The sequence below is a fragment of the Aricia agestis genome, chromosome Z (genome assembly GCF_905147365.1).
Source record: "Aricia agestis chromosome Z, ilAriAges1.1, whole genome shotgun sequence".
In the NCBI taxonomy this organism is placed as follows: Eukaryota; Metazoa; Arthropoda; class Insecta; order Lepidoptera; family Lycaenidae; genus Aricia; species Aricia agestis.
Genome location: NC_056428.1, coordinates 14,081,838 through 14,107,059, shown reverse-complemented (window position 1 = coordinate 14,107,059; position 25,222 = coordinate 14,081,838). Strand labels below are relative to the sequence as shown.

Sequence of the window (25,222 nt, the reverse complement as noted above, 5' to 3'; positions counted from 1 at the left end):
ATATTTTAGAATCAGTAATTTTCTACTTACAAATCGGTAGTGCGCCTGAGATTATTGAATGCTAAATTCACCATAAATTGCTCGATTCAAGCTTTGAAAAGGTCAATTTCACTTACAAAGAAGCGAAAGGTCGGAGTGATTTATTGAGTTGCAGTAAAAAGGTCAAAATCATGCCGTTTTAAAAGATTTTTTGACCGACTTCCAAAAAGGAGGAGGTAATACATCCACTCCATTTATGCAAAAGACAAATATTTTCAAATTGTTAGTTGCTTCATCCACTTACGTTTTGATTATTGGAACACACCTAAAACCTGTTTTATTTTTCCCAATTCATTATTTATATAAATGTGGTAAAAAATTATTTATATAAAATATTACCAAAACCAAATTCCAGCCTATCTTGGTTTCGACCGAAACCGAAAGTAACAAAAATCTTTCAATTTACAATTAAGTACTTACTTTTAACTAGCTTTTAACTGTTTTTACAAGGTTTTACTTAGTTTGACGTACCGTTGTCACAGTGACAACTAGTTTCCAATCCTACCCATTCCATTCATCCCACAGATAGTGATTAGCATATAACATAGAATTATTAGCGGTGGCATACATATGCCAACCTCAGCTGTGCGTGATCCTACTGACATACATACACACCGTGAGACTATACATAAATACAGTGATAATGGTAAAACTAGATATTTCTTTAAGCGTTGTTCTGCGGAAATCTATAGTATATCTAGTCTATATTCTATTGTATTTTTTTTTATGTCAATGCTATAATATATTATATCGACTATCTACATCGAAAGTCGTCTGTCCGTTAGTCAATATGCACAACGGCACTTTAATATTGACTCGGCACGGCGTCGAACCCGCGAGCCCAATGTAGCTGTTCGATAACAGACGTGAAATAGAACTATTTTGTGTTAAATATAAACTGGACATTTTGCTAAGATGATTTTGTTTATTTCACTACCGTATCTGAAATAAATGAATTTAATAACCCATCACTGACTGGTTTACACGTAGGTATTAAGTAGATAAGTATTCAACTAAATTTTAACTTATGACTTTATACTTAACTAAATTTGAACTTGCTACTTGCTACTAAATTTTGTGTTTGTACATGCAATTAATAACTTAAAATTAAGTTAAAATTTGGTTAACTACTTATCAACTTAATACGTGTAAACCAGCCATTAGTGATAATTTGATGAGTGATGACACAACGCTTGCGATTGGCTATTTTCTCAGGGACCTTTGCCAAAATGGTTTTCGTTAATTTCACTGTCGAATATTGACATCGCAATAATTAGTATGTCGAGTCCCTTGTATATTTTTTCTGACTTTGACAATGAAATAAAAAAAATCGTGTGGCATTCGGGGACTGCCGCGGTAAAGTTCCAATGTTTTATCAAACTATGCAATTATTATTCGCATACGTCGAGTCACACAAACATCGTGCCGAAGTATACCGAAATGAAACGGAGGTAGATAGAGAGTCGGAGTGGGGGGTGTTAAGTTTATTTTCGTTACGTAATATCTTGATTCCAAAAATGGAAGCTCTGCAATAGCTTAAAAATTTGGCTAAGATTCTAGTCGTTTATTTTTTCAGAAGCTTAGGACCTACTAGTAGAAACTAGTAGAACATTTTTATCGTAGCAAAATATTTACGCTATCTCAATATTTTATGTTCTCTAATCTCTATCACGGGCTACAACTACATGCGCTTCAGCCAACTTAGTGTCAGTTCTAAATTTAGTACGGCTGTATCGAGTTCAGGATAGTTGTGATAAGGTCTGGAACTGGTTCTGTAGGTCAATAAGTACAAGTTAGGGCTGGTTTGGTACCTTTATAGTGCTTTACTTTAGATATGAAGGTTTCAATATGCGCATTAAAGTTTTTATGCGAATCTTCTTGTGATAATACTAGGTGTTCCCCGCAACTTGTTATGAAATTAGTTTATCGTACGGGAACCGTACATATTTCTATGATTTCTTACTTTATGCTCTCTATCACGTGTGTCAATTTTTAGAAATTCAAAGTATCTCTATACATTTCATCAAAATCGATTCTTAGATACTATAGTCTATACTAGATGACGCCCGAAACTCCGTTGCGCCAAAATTCATTCATCGCGCGGGAACCACACATTTTTCAGAGATAAAAAGTATCCTATGTCCTTTTCCGGAATTTAAAGTATCTAAATACGAAATTTCAGCAAAATCGGTTTAGTGGTTTAGGCGTGGCGAGGTAACAGACAGACACTTTTGCATTTATATTTGTATGTATATTGTAATATTTGTATGAATATTGTAATAAGTAAAAAAAATAAAGACAGTAAAAGTGAGGGAGAGAGATAGGTTGACAGCACTGACCTCCATTATACAAGTACGCTGGACTGATGATACCCTTTGAAATGACAGCTATTTCTAGTGCCTATTTGAAGCGGAATCAGCTCCCCCAATATTAGGGATAGGAACTAAATTTGACGTAAAAATGACGTTTGAAAGTCGCCATCATGTCGCCATATTCATAACATATTCATAACATATTCATAACATAATCACGATCAAATGATAGTTTTGCGCCTTGTATTTTCACAGAGAACGTTTGTACACTTCAAATAGTAACGGCAAGCGGTAGTAGCAATTTTCGGACGCCAACCAGGCTTTTTAATTTTTTTCAACCATAATTTCAGTCTTCCTTCGTCAGAAGGAAACCTGTCAATTATTTTAAGAGCATAATATGTATTTGTATGTTTTTAATTTGTATTTGATAATAAAAATCGGTTATCGGAGATTTTAATACAATTATTATAGATATCGATAAGTTTTATCGACAGAAAACTCCAGGCACTATTGAATTTTATTGTTTATCAAAAATCGGTAAAACAAAGGTAAATATGTGGTGAATACGGTATAATAAGATTAGTGCCACATTTTTATGTGCCTATATTATCAATAAAAGTTTAATATCGTAGAAATGAGCTGTTTAAATCACTTAATTGCGAAATGTAACCCCACATCCCTTTTTGTACCGTGTTTTACATAACATACACCCTTTCATAGTTTAACTATGATTTATGAACTACCACCACTTATATATATTATATATTTTACTTAGATTGTTTTTTTATTAACGTGTCGATTTTTACTGATAGAGCCTCATCAATTTGCCACGGGCCTCGGATGTTATAGTTACGCCACTGCACTGGGCAAAACAATAATATGTTTACTTACAATGTTTGAATCGAAATTGGTGAATTCGTGATGCGTGGGTAAGTGCACTGCCTACATATTGTCGCGGGGTTCCGGGTTCGACGCCGTGATTGGAATAATTAATTCAGCCCACTATTTGTTGTTCAATTGATTTTCAATTTATCCTACTGCTTTTGTAATAACTGCTTTCTTGTTTTCTTATGTTATTTATATTGTTACAAGTTTTAGTACGGTGCGTATATATGGGTCCTTTTTCTGGGAATGAGATTGTCAGTATAGTGTATTTGACGCTCAAAAGTCCAGTAGCTCTACCATGAGTTTAAAGCTATATTATTTATCGATTCTAGATGCCGACTACGTAAATATTTAGTATGGCGACTTTAGTTCCGCAAGTAACCGCTAGAGGCGCTGTAAAATTTGCCATAAGTACTAATTTACGGTAGTCGGAATCGAGTATCGAAAAATACTTACAGCTACTGGAGTGGGCACTGATGCCTAAAGCCGTTTAATACGCCTACAAATTTCCCAAACAATTTAATAAATAAAGCGTAATATACTTCATAAATGAGATTACAGCAAACTTTGAGAATACTTGTGAACTGTAAACTAAGGGAATTAGTTTACAGCTAAGAAAATTTGAGAAGTGTCAAGGGACACCCGGATGGAACGAAGTTATAAATAAATAGGAGTCTATTGACTATTTCTCAATACTAGAGATCGCCCAATGGTCAAAATTCGACCTCAATTAAAAAATAATAAGTTTCAAATTTCAAAGCGTTTCTTTTGATATTCTATTGTCAAAATATTGACTTTTTTATTTTTTAGACATAATTCCTGTGACAGCCTCAGATTAATTAAGTCAAATGATGGCAGACTGGTCGTGTCATATATTTTGTCTAACTGTATTTAAGATTCAATATAAAAAAGCTAAACTATCAACGCCCTCTGCCCCTACTATGCAGCTACTAGTAAAAAAGTGTCGTTATAATTTTTTCCGTCTAGCTCCGCAAGGCGCAACGTGCGATAAGAAACTTCGTTCCAAAAGAGATGATTTGTCACTTTGAAATAAGTAATTAAGACCCAGTCGTTTTAGGCACACCGCACACATCTAGAAAAGAAGCATTATATGTTAGCAACCACGTGCCTGGGGCCCGATCCTCAGCAACCGAGATCACGAGTAAAGCGTAGTAGCGGCATTCGGGGTATGAGAATCGGGCCCCTGGTATCAAAATATGAAGTTCAAAGAGCAGTGTCGGCGTTTTTCGTAACATTAACCTTGCGGGTCGCGATACACTTCTCACGGCGTGTCTTAATTCTTATATTATCTACCTTTCATCGTTCTCGTCATATTAAACATCATCATCAATTAAGCTAATCGTTGCTATGTTTTTCTTGAAGTCCAAGTTGTACATAGGTTTACCTGAAACAAAGATGGAAAATTAAATAAATTAATATACAAAGTGCTTTATACTCTTATAACTTTTTATATTATACTGTTAATCGGGGCTAAAGCGTATATCCCACAATGTTGACATTTTGTAATACATTTTACGGAAAAACTATCACGCCTAATAATTATTTGTGCCAATAACATAGTAATTTTTATTTATATGTAGATGTGTTATCATCAGTGACGACCTCTGTGGCTCAGTGGTGAGCGCGTTGGTAGCTCAAGCCGGGGGTCGCGGGTTCGAATCCCGCCGACGGAACAAAAAGTTTTCAATGTTCCCGGGTCTGGATGTGTATTAAATATGCGTATGATATAATAAAAATCTTAAATATATGTATAGTATAAAAGTATTAAATATATTTCCGTTGTCTGGTACCTGTAACACAAGTCCTTTAGGTACTTAGCGCGGGGCCAGACTGACGTGGTGTGAAGCGTCCATAGATATTATTATATTATTATTATTATCAGTCAGTCAAGATGTGACGACACGAGCCCTCGCAAAGCTCGACTTTTAGCTAGTTTTTAGGGTTCCGTACCCAAAGACTAAAAACGGAACCCTATTACTGAGACTTTGATGTCTGTCCGTCTGTCTGTCTGTCTCCAGGCTGTATCTCAAGAACCGCTATAGCTAGACGTCTGAAATTTTCCGATGCCGCTATAACAACAAATACTTACTAAAAACATAATAAAGTTCATATTTAAGGGGGGCTCCCATACAACAATGTTGATTTTTTTGGCCTTTTTGACTTGTAATCCGTAATAGCAACTTGTAGACACTTGAAATTTTCACAAAATACTCAATTATTTGTGTATTTTAATATTTAATAATAAAAAATAAAATAAATAATTAAGGAGGGCTCCCACACAAAAAAATACATATTTTCCATACTTTCGCTCTATAACGGTACGGAACCCTTCGTGCGCGAGTCTGACTCGCACTTGGCCGATTTTTATTTTATTTTTGGGACTGCAAGTTATTGGAACGTCATTTGTATAAAATAAGTGCAGTCATCTAGCTGTCATTATACGAGTAAGATTCTTTTCCTCTTATTAGCTGTTAATTGCTCCTGCAGCCTGCTAAGCCCACTGCGTATGTTCAAAGACACCACGTGGGACAACAAGGAAAATCTATTAATGCACCATTAAAACAGGCAAGCAATAAAAACTGAGTTTTATTAACAAACAACAAGGTCGTTTATTGTTTAGCAGAGAATGTTGAGTCGTAAATCTCTTGTAAACTAGATGTATGTACATTTTAATGTGAATATAAAAGTTAGTTAGGATTAGGAACGTTTTAAATTGGGCGTTTCAAATAGTTCTGGGATTAATAAAATTCATCATCATTATCAGCGTTTTATCAACTGCTAATTAAAACCAGTTCTCTCTCTCTTACTGCTGCTGTAAAGAAAAGAGAGACAAGCTAATTTATTCTTACTATAGCTTCTGAATAATTTCGACATCATCAGATTTCATTCGTCAATCTTGCAGTTTATCTATTGTACCCTTGAGGAAAACTTTGTAGGTATTTTATGATAAACCTACTTAAACTAATTGATATTCGTTACACATTTAAATATATTTTGATGTATGCCTATGTATTTAAATACATACGGTATGTTAATATTCACCGATTATATTGACCACATTAATAAGTTTTAGACATTATTAAGTTTTATTGCAAAGCCTCGTGTGTATATTGGAGGTATTTTTACACAGTATTGTGTAGGTATAAAATGTAGTATATTTTAGTAGTAAGGTAGTAGGCATTATAGTTACTAAAGCCTATGAAACGAAGAGCTTGCTAACTTGGATTTAGTCAACCGCTGTGTGTGAAAAAAGCCTTATCTGAAAATATGCGACTGGAAAATATCGCAGTCGGAAATGCGTGAAAAAAATACTTCCGCAGGTTTTTGAAACAATTTTTAGGATCCGAAATATTATAAATGTCGCAGGGGCCGCGGTCGGGCCAATTATCTTTTATGAAAAAAAGTTGTAGGTCCTAAGGAGTTACGAAGGGATTAGAAAGAAGAGATCTCGTGGTTGGTGCTATAGTACTAGTGTAATAAGAAAATGTAATTTTTAAACCCAATTTATCTTATAGCTTTAAGCCCCGCCGCACATTATCCGAAATTTCTGATCAGAAAAATTCGGACGCCCGCCGGAACGCACTCTGTTCATGCATTTTGTGCTAGACCCCGCACACTATCAGAATTTCTTACGTGTCAGAGTGTATGAGCAATTCTTGTATAAATATATAATTGGAATCTCGGAATCGGCTCCAACGATTTTCATGAAATTTAGTATATAGGGGGTTTCGGGGGCGATAAATCGATCTAGGTAGGAATCATTTTTAGAAAATGTCATTTTATTCGTGTTTTATCGAATACCGAGCAAAGCTCGGTGAAATAGCCAGTTATTATAATAAACGCAGTCTTATTGCAACACTCGGTCTTATATTACTCGTCTCCTAAACACACCCTACATGGCGACCCTTCCAGGATATAAGACTAATCACATATAATGGCCTGTATTCACTTTGATTAGTGCGAGTGCAAGTCAATAGTGCAAGTGATTAGTGATTAGGAGAAATTAAAGGACTTGCACTAATCACATTCACCAGAAGTGATCACTAATCAAAGTGAATACAGGCTATAAGAATGACTAAAGTAGGCCTTGTGACATGCATAATGCATATTATGCCTTACGAGCAAAATATAATGTGATTAAAACTTTTTAATCGGGACTTAACGCGACTTATTCAAGTAGTAATGCTACTACGAATACATACTGTTGGCCGTTGCAACACGGCCGAAACGTCGAGAAAAAGTATGTATTCGTAGTAACATTACTACTTGAATAAGTCGCGTTAAGTCCCGATTAAAAAGTTTTAATTATAATGCAACGCGAAAGTTTAAAATGTTAAAATATAATGTGTGTTGGATTTACGGGTGAGCAAAATATGACGCGCGTAGATGCGTTCAGACGTCCGCGTGTTCTGCGCCGCGCGCCGGTTCTGCTGTACTGTAGCTTACGCGCGTATTCGCGCCTTCTGAACGAGATCTTCCATAAAACAATGGGCTGCTGGCGGATTTCCAGCACTCACCATTGTTCTACCGACGATCGCTCTGCAAATAGATGGGAGTATTCACTCCGATACATTGTTGTTTAAATCATCATCATCATCATTTTTAGCAGAAAAGTTGGCCTAAAGGTGATAAGAAAGAATAAGTGGTTTAAGGTTTAAACAGAGCTCGCATATTACTGTTTTCAGCATTTTCATTTATATAGTTTGAATGGCCAAATTCATTTATACAAAGGCCAACGTATAGAAAGACTAGATGACGCGGGCAAATGAAAATGATGAAAAGTATCTAGATGTCCTTTTTCGTCCCGCGACTCAAAATGTTTATTATGTACGTGCAAAATTTCAGCTCAATCGTTTTGGCGGTTTGGGCGTGAAGAGGTAACAGACAGACAGACAGACACACGTTTCATTATTTATAATGTTAGTATGGATTCTGTACACATGAGACATCCATGTATAACGATCACGATCTTATTAATAATCGGAAAACTTTGTTTTTCATACAGCCGTTTCCAAAACAACGACCGAGGACTGTTAAAACACATTTTGACTGTATGTTAAAATACAAAATACAAAATAATAACAGTGTTATTATCCCACTTTGATTTATGTGGTAGTTTATGAGTTACAGCAGCCTTCACCTACATACAAACGGCGTGAGATTGATGAGAAACAGTTTTATGGTGGTTTAGGCGATTTCCATGGGATCAGTTTTGAAAATGTAGTAAAAGTAGTTTGAGTAAATTCTGTAAATAGGTAAATAGGTGTTTAAATATAATTATTTGACTAATACAGTCAAATAATTATATTTAAACAATAGAAGTCTTTGGTACCTATTAGTCATGACGTAGGTTTGTCAGTTTAAAAATATTATAATATAATAGATTATATGCATACAGTACCGTATGTTATACATAATATGTACTTTTAACCTAAAAATATTACGTTTTAGGGTTCTGTAATCAACAAAACTTGGTTGACTACGGTATCCTAAAACGGAACCCTAACTAGCTGATGTTTGTATATTGGTAGGTTAATAGTTATAGGCCTCTTGGATATCTCTAGTGGCGCGGCGAGTGGCAGATTCAGGCAACACGTGGGTGTCAGAGTGCGATCAGCTGTGAAATACGGTTTACTAGTTAAAAATGAAAACACGTTGAAAAAGTTAAAAATTGCTATGAATAAGGAAAATATGGGCGGTACGAGGTACTGTTGTGTTGTAGGGTGCAAAAATTCCCAATCTCGGATTCGTGAATTAACGTTTTATTCGTTTCTGAGACGGAATTGGGAAACGTATCGAAATCAACATGCCGATTATTAATCATGCTTAAATCTAAATCTCGCATGAATATTTCTAAAATATGACGTGCAAGTTATTTTAATATCATTGTTTTATGTATAATAATATATTGTAATCGAAAAAACGATATAAATAAAAATTTTGTCGGTTCAATATTTATTACTAATTCCTTCAATATTCACTTTTGCGAAAGTGTGTCTGTCTGTTACCTCTTAACGCCTAAACTGCTAAACATATTTTGCTGAAATTTGGCATGGATAACTCCATAATATAATCTTAAGAGTCCCGAAAAAGGACATAGACATTGGCGTAACTATAAGATCCGGAGCCCGTGGCAAATAATGGGGCTCTATCAATAAAAATCGTCACGTTTATAATAAACAACATTATGTACTTAAAAATTTTTGCCCATTTGGGTCGGGGGCCAGTGGCATTTTGCCAGCCCTATATTTACGCCACTGGACATAGGATACTTTTTGTCTCGTAGCCAAGGGTGCTCCTCCTTACCGCAGCACCCGAGGAGTCCCACATATCCAGGCGGCTCCCCCAGGCTGTCGGGAATGCATGAAGCATTTCCCAACGGCAAAAAAAAAAAAAGGGCTACCTGACTAGTTGTATTATTATATTGTAAGGAAAATTCTTAATGCAGTCAGATTTTTGAAGAGAAATTCTTATACACACGTAATACCAAAATCATTTTCTCATACGAAATTATTTAACATGTTTTAGTTGTTTTTCAGCTTAAAATAGTAATGAGTAATTACCTAGGTTCCTGCACAAAAATTTACTACAAAATATTTAAACTCTAAAATATATTTTTTAGTACTTATTTAAAGATTCTGTAGTAAATTTACTATTTATTTAAGTATATATTTTTTGTGTTTTAACTTTTACTATATTTTTTTAATGTTGAAATATTTTGTAGTAATTTTTTGTGCAGGAACCTAGGTAATTAGTAATAATAATAATAATACTCCCCACACCGGTTTCGGTGACGGTGGCCGGTTTCATTGAAACCAGACCAGGTACGCAGGAGTAATTTTATAGTGTCCAAGTGTGTGCGCAGTACACAAGAGCACTCTCTATTCCTTTACTCTCATAACCCAGTGGGACGGAAGACCGACACGACTGGCGAGAGATCAGGCGCAGGACCTACTTTTTACATGCCCATCCGACGCATGGATCATCTTACTTGTCAGACAATCAGGTGATCAGCCTGCATTGTCCTAACCAAACTTGGAAATAACATGTTTCCAACGCGGGATTCGAACCCACGACCTCCGGAGTCGAGAGCGACGCTCTAACCACTAGACCACGGAGGCGTTAGTAATCTATACATATAAATAAAATTGTAGTGTCTGTTTGTAATATTAAAATAACCGTTTTTTACTACATGCATAGGAATATTGAGACGGTACTTACACCAAAATAATAATTTTTAGAATTTTTGTCTGTCTGTATGTCTGTCTGTTTGTTCCGGCTAATCTCCGAAATGGCTGGACCGATTTTGACGGTACTTTTATTGGCAGATAGCTGATGTAATAAGGAGTAACTTAGGCTACTTTTTAACCGACTTCCAAAAAGGAGGAGGACATATTTTTACTTTTTTATTTTTTACCTATGTATTTTACATTTTATTGACGCGGACGTAGTCGCGGGTAACAGCTAATTACTAATATAAGCTGAAAAATAAATGTTAAATATTTTCGTATGAGAAAATGATTTTGGTATTACGTACCGTATGTATGAGAATTTCGATAACACCCGGCCCCGTAAGTACCTTCACTACGATTTTGGATTCATATTCAATATTATATAAAGTAAACTGTTTTCTACCTACCAATCACCATACGCGGTACGAGTTACGACTAACAAATTAAACTTATAATATTTAGATTGTGAAGGCGTATTATAGACTGTAGTTAACACTGGAATGTTAAATGTCAGATTATAGCTGATATTCTATACAAGTGACGGTTCCGTTCGCTTTACTATCACTTACTAGAACTCATCAATATCGAATGGGGCTAGCAATGTAAGTACCATGGGCGTACCGAGGGGGGGGGGTACTTGAGATACAGCCTGGCGACATACAGACAGACAGACGGACAGACAACGAAGTCTTAGTAATAGGGTCCCGTTTTTACCTTTTGGGTACGGAACCCTAAGAAGTTCAGCGTTTTTGGTGTGACGTGGTAATGATAGACACCCTTATTATTTAATAGTAATATAAAATAATAATTATACTTACAATAGTTTTAAATAATGAAATTGATGTACAGAACCAAACAAAATCTCCATCAGTCTTGGCATGTTTTAATGACTGTTCTTTACGCGTATTTAATGAGGTGTTCATGTTTTTATGTAAACAGTCACGATCAAAATAAAACATCAAGAATCTTAATCTCAACATAAGCTCAGTATGAACTATAATGCTGCCAATTTAAATTTATTACATAAAGAAGCCTATAATATGGCTAGTACTTAGCTTCGTGGACAACGAAACCTCTGCCAGGCAGACTGAGTCTGCCTCATCAATATATACCATAAAGTTAATATACCTAGCGGAATAGAGAAACAAAGCCCTGAGCAAGAGAGATGTCACTATCAGTAACACTGCGTGGTAAAAAGAGACGTGTGATACATGACAGCAGGACTCTTTTTTTGACGTCCAGTCGGCACGTGCCGCACGTTGACAATTTAATGTCATAGAATTCATGTTCAATCATGCTATGTAGAGATGTGCCGTAAAGCCGACTCCGGTCTCTTTCGTAGTCGGCGAATAGTCGGCACTCGGCAGAAAGCGCCGCCAATCCGGCTTTTTGCTATTTTGCTTTGCTAGGAATTATGTACATTTAAGAAAAACCTTAATTTGTCATATTTTTATTTCACAATAAATCAGTCTTACACATTTTGAAATTAAATTAATCGCCTCTGAAATTACTTGCTTGCAAAGAAAATATTTTTTTAATATTTTATTTAATAACAAATTGTGTACCTATTATTAAATCAATATTGTATCATGTACATGAAAATATATATCATGAAAACCGTAAACGAAGCGTTACGGAAACATCCGAAACCATGGTCAGCTTGGCCGACTAGTCGGCCGATTAGTCGGCTATTTTACAACCGACCGACTAGCCGATTAGTCGGCTATTTTGCAATCGACTAATCGGCTAGTCGGCCAAAGTCATGATCGGCACATTTCAGAGTCACACTTATAACACCCTTCTTTTTTGTCGGGGGTGAAAAATTTATCTTTAGAGAAAAAAGAGAAAAGCATAGCCGTTAAATTATTATTAAGTATTAATGTATCTTATAGTCACAATCGTAAACTTTATATTATTTGAAAGATTGAATTCAGAATGTCAGGTAACTGTACAGTAATAGAAAGTGTATTAAATAAATTGCTGGAAAATAAGAAATACCTAGCAGTACCTTGGTAACCAATTAGTGCCATGGTGCCATGAATCATGGTCCTGAATCACGCCATCGAAGTTTTCTGAATTCGTAGCTCTATGGTCAGCACTCAGCGTAGACTGAACGGAACGTAGCGGAAAGGATTTTATTAACGCACTTTGAAAATAAACATTAAAATTATTGAACTAAAGTGCATAATTAATAATTGATTAGAGTATAGACGACTAGGCTTATGGGCTGACCATACCATCGCTAACGGAAATCTCTCTTTTAGTTCCTATTCTACATCTCAATATTATTATTTTTGCGAAATAACATTGACCGCATTCTTTTTTCTTTTATTTTTTTATTTTTTTCCTTTGATATGTCACTCGAGTCATATAATATGCTAAACAGCTGCACAGCTGTTTAGCATATTATATGACTCGATTTAATTACTTAATTATAATATTTTAGCACTAAGGCTGGTTTTATAGTAGAGCGTTTCGCAGCGCCGTTGGAGCGCCGCGCGTTCGAATATGTATGGGGGTAGTAGCTGCGTTTTAAAGTCCGCGCGCTTGAGCAGCGCCGTTCGTCCATACGTTTGTTACAGCTTCGAACGCGCGCGCTCCAACGGCGCTGCGAAACGCTCTACTATAAAACCAGCCTAAAATATTATAATTAAGTAATTAAATCAAGTCAATGACCTCTTATATTAAACTAATTTCTTTTCATCCCGGAAAAATGTACGGTTCCCACGCGAGAGACAATTTTTTGGGCAACGGAGTAGTGGGTATCAACTATCAACTACCAAATATAAGAGAAACACAACACAAATTTCGTTGATCGCTCGGCATATAAAGTTTCCTATCTTTCTTGAAAGTATTTCCTTGCTGAATTTCATCAAAATCGTTAAGCTTGAAGATATAATACAGACAGACAAAACGCATTTACAATATTAGCATGGATTTCCATTGTAGGTGCTACATTTAGTTGCAAAACTGTCGGACAAGTGACTGCCTTATTGAGAAGGTCAGAATTACATCATCGTTGCAGGCTGACGCGTGGGTTTCATCGTAGGCAATAGGCATCTGATACAATTTCAAATTCCGCACTCCATAATTATATTATAATGAATTGATTTTTTTCGATTCATTGAATTTACTATCAAATATATATATTTTTTTATTATTCATAGGCAGATGGCGGACCCACGTCATTTGGTCGACTTATGTCAATTCAAATTATAGTATAGCTGGGTTTCAGAATTGTCATTGAGATAACGCGACTAAACTACGTTGGCCCGTTATCTACCTATAATATTATATATCTCTTTCTGATAGTAGTAAGTACTATTAGAGAAGTTGATTTATAGGCAGATGGCGTATTATGTTCGCGTCATGTCAAACCGAGCTGACAGATCACGACATAGAATTAACATAAAGTGAATAAATGACGTAGGTCCGGCATCTGACCATGTATCTGTCGCAGCCAACTGGTTTAAACAGCCGTTCAATCAAACAGTTAGCCCTTTGACTGAGGAACGCCAATCAATCACACGTCTAACTTTTTAATTGAATATTTAAGTCGCTTAAAACGTTCAACACTACAGCTGATTCAAAAGCCGCCATTTGATTGAATTAGTTCAGTACTCTATTATGGCGTCTACTATTTTCCATGATATTATTATAAATGGGAAAGTGTGTCTGTCTGTTTGCCTGTATGTTACCTCTTCACGCCCAAACCGCTGAACCGATTTTGCTGAAAATTAGTATGGGGATACTTTGAGTCCTGGGAAAGGACATAGGATAATTTTTATCCCAGTAATAGGTGTGTTTTGGGGTTGTATTAATATATTTTTCGTAAATATACGTTACAAGTATTATTAAAGAGGCAGAAATAATGGGGTATATACGAGTGAATCAAAATTTAAACTAATTATCGAGGAGAAATTACGAGATTATGAAATGCATCACCAAGATATTTATTGCAATTGTGTTCAAAATGAGTTAGAATACAATTAATCTGCTTGTTATCATTACGCTTAACTAATGGTCCCCTTAGTTAATTTACCATTTAACCAGTTGGCTAAGCGTAATCTAGCTATAGTGTTGAACATTGCAGTCAACAAGTCGGCTAAACGACGTATAGCCGTATGATTGAATGGCGTTATTCAGTCAAAGGGCTAGCTGTTTGATTGAATGCCTTTATTAGCCAGTCGACTGCGACATATCAATTGTTTCAATGGTAGAAAAATATACAAACTGTATTCCACAGTTTAGACAGAGAGGTTACTTAAAAAATATTATGTAGTTATGCGATTTGTCATTTGACATAACTCGTCGTTAAGTAAAATTACTTTGTCACATGGGAACCTTACATTTTTCCGAGATAGAAAGTAGAGATGTTGTTTCCGGGGACTCAAAGTTTCTCCATGACAATCAAAATCAACTTAGGGTGGGTTGCACCAACTTTAACTTTAACTATAACTACAATGCAAAATGTCAAATCTTTGGTTAAAGTCAAAAATTGACGCAATATTTAACCAGAACCATAGAGCTTGACAAGGATTTAAATGCACGTGGCGAATAAAGGAACTACGCTGTCATCATTCAAAAACGCCATTTTTGACAGTTCTCCTTTACCAGCAGCGCCCCCGCCCACGTTCACTTAAAGCCTGGTCGGACCAGCTGTCATCTGTCAAATTATGTGGTGAAAGTTAAGGTTAAAGTTAAAGTTAGCCTTAACTATAACCATAACTTTAACTTTAACCACGCCTCTGGTGCAACCCACCCTAAGTGGTTTAAACGTGAAGAGGTAACAGACAGACAGAAAGATAGATAAACTTTCGCATTTTAATATCAATATAGATTTGGCAGTTTTAAGCACAAATAAAATATATTATCTTCTAGCGTGTGATGGATTATTTAATCCACAGTTGCTGGATTCAAGAGATCCATCGCAAACTGACATTGATTGACCATGTCACACCAATAAAAGAGCACTAGAACCCGAGTGCAAGTCACTCGGGTTCCGCAGCCCGCTTATTTATTGACATGCCAATTACCAACACTGAACAGTGTATAAAATTTTTACAATCAACGTAAAACGTTACGTAGACAAGTAAAGACGGCTATTTTATATAGTCTACATTTACCATTAAATTAATTCATAATATTATGATCTATATTCGACGCACCTGGGTGAATTTCCCAAACGGCTTTTTTTTTGTCTTCGTTGAAATTACTATTAAAAAAAGGGAATATTGTTGTAAATTATTTGTTTTACTATTCAATGGGTAGCTATAGGATTGTGGCAAAAATATAATATGCCTAGGACTATTACAAAGGTAGAAATAAATAACTTAAAGATCTATTTTTATCAAATCGGTGTTGTCCCTCTCCTTCTTTTACAAACAAAAACGCTTACATACTAGAAAATATGAATAATATAAGGGTATAACTTATATTATTTCGTAGAATATTAGTTAATCTATTATTATCTATACTACTTATATGAAAATGGTAAAAAGAGACGTGTGATACACGACAGCAGCATTCATTTAAATACTTTATATTATGTGATTTGTCAAATCCTACGAGTATATATTTCTGCCCGGTAATCTACTGCAACGAAGACCGGAAACAAATCTTCAAAGGCCTATGCTAACCAAGCGGATTTCTAATAGTTGTCAAAAGTCTCGAAATTAGAATACAATAATATGTAAGTATACAGGTTTTTTGAACATAAGAAATAACTTCGATCCATTCGGGTGTCCCTTGACACGTCTCAAGTTTTTTTCTATTTTTTCAAACTCTTTACATAGGCAGCAAAACACAAAACAGTTATTTATTACAAATGAATACTATTAAAAAAAATATCACTCCTAAAACTATCAAACACAAGCACTCTCAAAAGGTGCTCTGTGGAGCCCTCGGGTTCCGCAAAGGCCTTGTAGGGGCTTTGCCAGCGGCAAATTAATTGTTTTTAGAAATTTAATCAGACACCAGCACGGAGACAATTAATTCAATAGACATTTTTTTGTAGGGTCCGTCGAAAAAGCCACATTAAAAGGGTTCCGTCTCCAAAAAAGTTTAAGAACCGCTGACCTAACATCACGGAATGATATCTACCATCACTACCATCATACAATTAAATACCCTACAGTGCTACCAATTGTAACTCAGTATGTGTCACGCAGTGGTAATACCATAAACTTCTTAATCTTGATGTTGTTTTTTAATCACGTACGCTTCTTATGGTAATTTTTGAAAGTTAAGGATTATCATTTCATTATACTTTATGATACTGTTTATTCTTTAATCTGTGTTTTGTAAGATGTAATAAACTTACTTGTTTATTACATAATAGTAATAATGGGTTTGTCTTCTACATTATTTTACTGGACTACACTGGGCTAAGGCAAATTATTTAAAAGGAAAAGTAGATAGTTATTTCAGCAGACTGATGAGACACCCTAAGTCATCTATTTTTTAAGGTTTTTGTACTCTTTACAAACATAAACTGTTTTTACTAACCGGGTGATGTTGCAATGGGTGCGGTGCTGGTCATAAACTCTCATGTAATGGTTACGTAAAGGATGTATCACCGACGATCTGGAGATTCCCATTTACCGGGTTATGTAATATGGCGCTTATTACAGCGATACATTTTTATTAAAATACATTAAAGTCCAACCAACAAAATATAACGTCTAACATTGACTCTAACCAAGCCAACTAAAGTCTGCTATCTGACTATGAAAATATTGCCCTTATGGTACATCCTAATCGAGGCCCCTACTACTTAGAGGTTTTCTAATGGTTCTCTACTGGAGTTTATCAAGCCAATAACCTTTTTGATTAAGTAACGCGTTTGACGTTTATTAGAAGTGATACAAGTATTAGAAGAAACCGTATGAATGGAGTAAAATGCAATTGCCTAGAAGTATAGTGACCAAATTATTATTGGTCTTGGTCTTGCTTTGCTCATCACTACCATTTAAACGTTTCGTTACCCCGAAACGTTGAATCGTGTTGAGTCACAGAATAGATAATAGTACATGTAGTTGAGTGTGGAATAGGCAGAAAAGTGAGAATAGGTCCCCAACGTGTAGCTCATGAACGGTAGAGCTACAATGATGATTGTTACGTTGAATTGATTCAGAAAAGGAAGTAAACTTCAAAAACGGTTGTCTGTGAAATCCGTTCTTGAACCACACATTGGGGACCTATTGTTACAATGCAAATCGATATTCGAGTTGCGAGAATTGTACCCCAATGTGTAAGCTCAAGAACGGTAGCGCTACAATGGCGACCGTTACGTTCCGGGTCGGCGGTCGCGGCATCTGCCACCTGCCGCCATGACGCTCACGGACCACGGTGCTCTCCGGGTGTTGCAGTTTGTTTAAAAAAGATTTATAGTAATATAAAGAATTGTTTGATAATGAATTTTAAATTTTGTTCGTCTCCGTAAAACTCATTTTTGTCTGAAAATATCAGGTCCAAGGAAAGTTGATTTTAGGATGGAAGTGATACGAAGTTCACCGGGTCAGTAAATGGATAGATGATAGTTACACTCGCGCAATAACTTCTGTAGATGTAGTAATTTTGTACCAGTGTGACCATAAACCTATAAACGACAGTATAATATTATAAGTCTTAAGTCTATGAGTGTGACGGACTGGCCAGTAGCCACACTCAGCAAAACACAGTATCCGACGGAAACAGTAAATTATTTTGCAATATAAAATGCCTTTTTCTTAAAACTTCAAGGCTTTGGACTGCGGGAAAAACCGTAGGCAAAATCGAGTTTTTGGAACGAAGTTCCTTATCGCGCTTTCGGCGTAGAGAAGGCTAGACAGATCGATATTTGACCACGACACTTTTTTATTAGTACCTGCATGGTAGGGACAGAGGGCGTTGATAGTATTCCTGTGCGTCAACTGGATGGCGTTTTTTGAGAATAAACAGCGACGCGTTGTTAGTATTCCTGGGCGTCAATAGGTGGAATTTTTAAAATATTTTTTTGAGCGTATATGTATACAGGTTTTTTGAACATAAGAAATAACTTCGTTCCATTCGGGTGTCCCTTGACACCTCTCAAGCTTTTTTGTCTCAATTTGACTTTGACTCAACTGAAAATAGAAAAATTAATATATAGGAGCCAATAATTCGATGCTAAAAGCTCCCTTTTCTTTCATACCCGACCGCTAAAAAAGGGTTATATTATTCTTGTGACTGCGATAGATGGCTACTATACCTATTTATTAAATTTAAAGTCATTTTGATGTAAATGTGTGGGTAGCTTTAATGCTACCAATTTAAGTGTCAAGTAATTAACTATACAGTGAAGAAAGACAATGTCACATAGGTATAATCAGAGAAGTTGATTCCTATGCAAATCGGGGACCTAAGTAGTTTGGTTGCGTTACGTCAAACCCAGCTGACAGATCACAATTAACATTGAATTGACATAATATTCGACCAAATAACGTTGGTCTATCAATAGCATAGGAATCAACTTACTCGATGGTACATTAATTTCGTCGAGTATACATTTAGATTTTAGATCAAAATTATTTGAAACATAGTATACCTAGGTAGTAGTAGTTTGTATGCAATCTTTTCGCTCTACTTCCTTATAAAACAAGAGTGCAAATTAGCTAGATATTCTCTAGCTTTAGCTTGTAACAAGTCAATATTTAGAAACTGAACTCAGGTAGGTAACGTAGTTGGTACTTAATTTGTTACGTACTAAGATTATGGTCACAGTATTACAATATTATCCCTAAATACTGTGATTATGGTCAAAGGTACTACCATCAAGAAAATGGAACATCTACATTATTCAGTCGGATTTATGTCAAGTCAATATTAATCGGAATCTGTCTGCCGGCTTATGTCATAACCCAAATAAATTCCGTAGCTCCACCATCTGTCTATGAATAGTAATATACATGAAGTAAAGGTTTCTTGAGAGTGAATGCCATGGGTATAAAGGAAAAAAAAACATGTCCACAGCCGAGCATATAACAACCTCCTCCTTTTTGGAAGTCGGTCAAAAATAACTGTGAAGGAAGACATTGTTTATTATTTTTCTCTAGGGATTTTCATTAGAGATAAGTGTAAGGGGATGTTTCACCAATATCAAATAAGTGCCGGATAGGCTATCCATAACTCATCAGACAGATAGAGGGATTGTTTCACCACTTCCTGATAAAGTGCGGGATATGCTATCCGCAACTTTTTACAGATTCTCCATACTTTATTTCTCAAGTTAAGTGGTGGATAGCCTATCCGGTGCTTATAGAAAGTGGCGAAACAGGCTCATAGTATGAAGTATCTGTCAGATAAGTTGTGGATAGCATATCCGGCACTTATCAGGAAGTGGTGAAACAGTCCCTTAGTGACCAAGGTCTTCTGACAGTTTGTCTACTCAAAGGTGCTTTTGCTAACAAAAACTTCAGAAAAAAGTTTTATGAATTAACTCGATGACCCGGTAAACTTCGTATCACTACCCTTATAATATAAACCTTCCCTGGACTTCCAAGAATAGGTATTTCAAGTTTAGTTCAAATCTAAAACTATCCAATCGGCTCAGCCGTTCTCAGTTTTAGTGAGACTAACGAAATATATACATTGATTCATTTAACAGTAAACTAGTGTTCTTAACTTAATTTTTCCCAAAAATAAACCGTTACAAAACGTCCTATACCGCAATATCAATTAATATGCAAATTGTATTAGGTCAATATATCTATCGCCATTTTTACAAAATTCTACGTTAAAATGTACACAGATTATGTAAATAGCTTACATCATACGTCATACTATTATGACCTTCTGTAGCATAGATGCATAAATTATACGATTCCATAATTTCATATAAGTATTTTATATAATAGGCAATGATAGGTATTTTCTGCTACCTACATAGATGCGCTGAAATTAGTTTATCACGAGGCCGATTTTTTTTTCGGGATAAAAAATATCATTCTCACGAGTCGCGGCTCACAACAGAACAAATTTTGATGGGTGTAAGAACAGTGTTCTTACACCCATCTAAATTTGTATTGTCGTTTTATCTTCACATATACACAGATATGCTTTTATTAGTCTGGATTTGAACGGTGGATTATGAAAGGGAAAGTAATTATCCTTTATCCTTACCTTGATTCGCAACGTTTTGACAGCAGGCACGTCAGTAAACAACACTTGTTTCTACGAGAACTTGCGAAAAAAACACACTGTCAGTTCTTTTTTTTTTAATTTTAACTGAACGTCACTGGCGCGTTTTCGTGTTCAGTTTTCGAAATTTAAAAAAATGCGCGCGCGCGGCTTTTGCGTCCGAAGTCTCGCGCTATACTGAGGAGGGCCAGCAGCCATGTTCTTTGGTGGGAGGCATCTATGTACGTTTAATGACATTGTTAAGGAAAATAACAATGTAAGTACTTGGTAATTTAAAACCGAAAACGTAGTTTGTAGATAGCTGTTTATTGTTTATATTCAGATTGGAAAGGATTATTATTTGTTGTTGTTATAACAAATAAGGTAAAAGCACAAATGCTGACACGGAACTAATTTAAATAATAAATAAATAATAAATAATATCTATGGACGCTTCACACCACGTCAGTCTGGCCCCGTGCTAAGTACCTAAAGGACTTGTGTTACAGGTACCAGACAACGGAAATATATTTAATACTTTTATACTATACATATATTTAAGATTTTTATTATATCATACACATATTTAATAAACATCCAGACCCGGGAACATTGAAAACTTTTTGTTCCGTCGGCGGGATTCGAACCCGCGACCCCCGGCTTGAGCTACCGACGCGCTCACCACTGAGCCACAGAGGTCGTCGTAATTTATCAACTAGCGGAACCAGAAATACACAATCTGTAAAAATTTCAGAAGTCTAGCTATGGCGGTTTTTGAGATACAGCCTGGAGACAGACAGACAGACGGACAGACATCGAAGTCTCAGTAATAGGATCCCGTTTTTACCCTTAAGGGACGGAACCCTAAAAAACAAAGTGATAATTATATTACTTTAAGGAGTTTAGAGTATGTATTTCTCCTTTTTATAAAATCTACTGTGAAAGTGGCAGCGCTGAAAACTCTTTCAGCTAAAAAAAGCTACTCAGCTTTTTTCAACTTTTGTATGTCGGGATTATTACTTATATAAGATAAAAATAACTCTTTCAAAGCTGTTACTTTCACATTAAACTATAATAATAATAATAATTAGCCCGCAGGGCAGCTTGTGGCGAGCTGTTGGGGGGTAGCGACCCCAAGTACCCGAGTAGTCCCAGTGATGCCCCTGTTCTCCATCTCCGGCTTGCCTTCACCGGCCGGCCGTAGTGAACACTGACGGAGAATCAGGCCCTACTTCTGCCTTGCCTTAACCGGCCGGTCAGAGTGAAGTCGCGAGAGCTTCGACTCGGAGGGAGGATGTGAAGCCTAAGTGGCGAGTGGGCGACGTGATGGGACCCTCTGAGGGTGCAAATGACCGGCGTTTAAAGTCCAGAGACACCTCTCCTGCCGCAAACCGCTCTGTAAATGTTGCCGCCTCGGCGCACCGTGCGTGCATTTTCAGGGGCCCATTCAAAGAGTTGGCGAGTCACCGTCTGCCAACATTATGATACCCAGTCCACTAACACCTCACCTCCATAGACCGGTATCATTTCTTATATCTGTCGCAGCCGACTGGTTTAAATAGCCGTTCAATCAAACAGCTAGCCGTTCAATCAAACAGCTAGCCCTTTGACTGAAAACGCCATTCAATCACACGGCTGTACGTCGTTTAGCCGACTTGTTGACTACAACGTACAACACTACAGCTAGACGACGTTTAACCCTGGTTTAATGTCAAATTAACTAGGGCGACCATTAGCTTAATATGTAATTTGGGAGAATAGGAAATTTTTTGTATTTTATTGAAAGATTATTCTCGGATTAAGTTTAAGGGGTGACCAAAAGTTTAATGCAATACTATAAGTAAAAATAAAAAATTCTGAGGCGTGTTTTGTGACGGTCGCAGGCTGCTGCCGCAGCATAGTCACAGTTCTAACCTAACCTACTTTTGGACTTTCTGGATTGTGTTTGTTTTTGTTTTGGCGGGGGACCCCCGAGCCCCCCTTTTGTTTGACGACGGTCGCCGGCTGCTGCCGCAGCACGCTCGCTGCGCTCGCTCGGCTTCCTCTGTGTTGTGGTCTAAGTTCTAACCTAACCTAACCAACTTTTGGACTTTCTGGATTGCGATTGTTTTTGTTTTGACGGGGGCTTCGCCCCCCGAACCCCTTTTTCGGGTTGGCTGCGTCCATCCATTTCATAATCCCGTAATTTCTCCTCGAATATTTGTTGAAATTTTGATTCACTCGTATGTGCCTCCACAATTTTTGCCGCTTTAATAACACTTGTAACTTTTATTAACTACTTTCGTTCCGAAAAACAAGCACAAACACCAACAAATACCTGCTAGTTGACGCCATATTGTAAATAAAACGAACCTAGCGCCGCAGTGGTGCACGCTGAACTACTTCAATTAGACGGCGGCTTTTGAATCAGCTGCAGTGTTGAACGTTTTGAGCGACTACAATATTCAATGTAAAAGCTAGACGTTTGATTGAACGGCTATTTAAACCAGTCGGCTGCGACATATCCACTCTCTGCGATAGTCCTACACCCGGCTCTTCTTGGTCGTACTCTCATAGTGCGGACAGGAAGAATCGGCGGCTAGTGTCACGTCATAACTCATAAGTCATAACATTTAGATCAAAAGTGTGTAACGGGCCTCTAGTCTCTACGTGTTGGCTTTGGCAATCAGCCCCAAAGGTCCGGGATTTTATTCCCCGTGAGCAAAGAATAATAATAATAAAATATTTATTTCGGACTTGTTTTGATATAGTTTATGTTACAAATTACAAACTTATCCATAATAGAGCACATTACAAACAAAGTATAATATTAATGGGACATTTACACATCGTAAACTATCAATTTATTTTATAACTATAAATACAGTGCTACAAGATAACCATAATATTAGTTCCTGAGATTAGCGCGTTCAAATTTTACGTGGGAGAGCCATGCTTCGGCACGAATGGGCCGGCTCGACCGGAGAAATACCACGTCCTCACAGAAAACCGGCGTGAAACAGCGCTTGCGCTGTGTTTCGCCGAGTGAGTGAGGTTACCGGATTCCCAATCCCCTACCCTATTCCCTTCCCTAACCTCCCTTATTCCGTTCCCTTTCCAGGGCCCGATCTAGGGGGGGGGCAAACCGGGCAATTGCCCGGGGCGGCAAATTGAGAGCGGCGCGGTCTCGCGTCGGTGGCCTTCGTACGCGAGTCAAAATACTTGAAACTTATAGTTTCTTAAAAAAAAAACTTTATTAAAACAAATACAAAGGATTACAGTTGCTACAAGGTTATATATAAAACTAAAGTCTTAACTAAGGTGAAGCTATAGTATGAATCCCTGTTCTGCCGCTTGTTGGCCTTTATATAGCAGGTGGCGCGGTAGTGGTGGTTTCCATGAAGTAGCATTTCAATGGTCCTTTGTTCTTGCTTCCAATAATAATGTTTACTCTGGCTTATTGTTTATCAGCAGCGCTCGGTTTACCGTCCAAGGTGTCAACATCGACGTTTCCGGATGGTCTTCATATACTTTAGTATTTGGATTAATATTTGTATTAATTTCCTTTTTAAAACTAACTGTGAGGTTCCGGGTGGCGTTACTCGCGAGTCCAACTCGCACTTGGCCGGTTTTTGGGGCGGCAATTATTATTTTGCCCGGAGCGGCGAAATACCTGGATCGGGCGCTGTCCTTTCCATCCCTACCTTCCCCTATTACCCTATTCCCTCTTAAAAGGCCGGCAACGCACCTGCAGCTCTTCTGATGCTGCGAGTGTCCATGGGCGACGGAAGTTGCTTTCCATCAGGGTCACCTGGTTCAGGTTACATAATTTAAGTTCCTACAAATAGAACAATCATGTATTGTTCTATTATTATTTTGGGATCATCAAATCAAAGTATGAAATCCTTTCTATCTCTGTTAGCTACCACTTTTTTTCAGATATAAAATTATTGTTCCTCTTAACCAAAAGAAGCTACTCACAAAAAATTTGCTTGATAGTAATAAAAAAAAATTGTTCTATCCCTGTCCGTAGTAGTCCCTGAATAAAAGTGTTTCATCAAATAGTTATTTCATATTCATTTTTTTTGTTTCAATGTGTGCTCATTATACTTACTCTGCTCATTAGTGTATTTTTCAAAGTGGTTTTTGGTATTCGAAACACTTCATTTAAGATAAAATGCCGCTCAGTATAAAAATTACATTTGCCAAATATTGAAAAAAATGCAGGACGTAACGTTATCACTCAAACAGATATTAGGTGGCTCAAAAATCATAAAGCTGCTCATTTTGTATTTTAAGTAACTCAAATAAATAATTTCTAAGTTGCTATTCTGTTAATTTCTCGTCACTCACTCTCAGTCGCTCAAATAGTCATTCTATAACCCAAAAGTAATTTTGACAACTAAAACTGTAATTTACAGTCACTCGATTAAATTCTACCCTTTTACATACACTAGATATACTTTGTACAGGTGACGCCATCTAACAATATAAAGGGGAAACATCCGTAATACTCTGTACAAAAAGTTCAGCCTTACCCAACTAGATGGAGTTTTTGTATGTTTTCGAACTACGCGGCATATTACGACCTCTAATTAAGTAATTTTGACTTTTGTG

General features: G+C 36.7%; 1 protein-coding gene across 2 annotated transcripts in view; it reads right to left on the bottom strand.

Moving 5' to 3' along the window:
• The window catches only part of LOC121738288, a 110,033-nt gene extending 89,197 nt beyond the window's left edge, over positions 1–20,836 (bottom strand). For both annotated transcript variants that reach the window (XM_042130251.1, XM_042130250.1), the window contains exon 1: positions 20,630–20,836. The gene's annotated coding sequence lies outside the window, so the exon portion shown is untranslated. The remainder of the gene's footprint in view (positions 1–20,629) is intronic.
• Between the last annotated feature and the right edge of the window lie 4,386 nt (positions 20,837–25,222).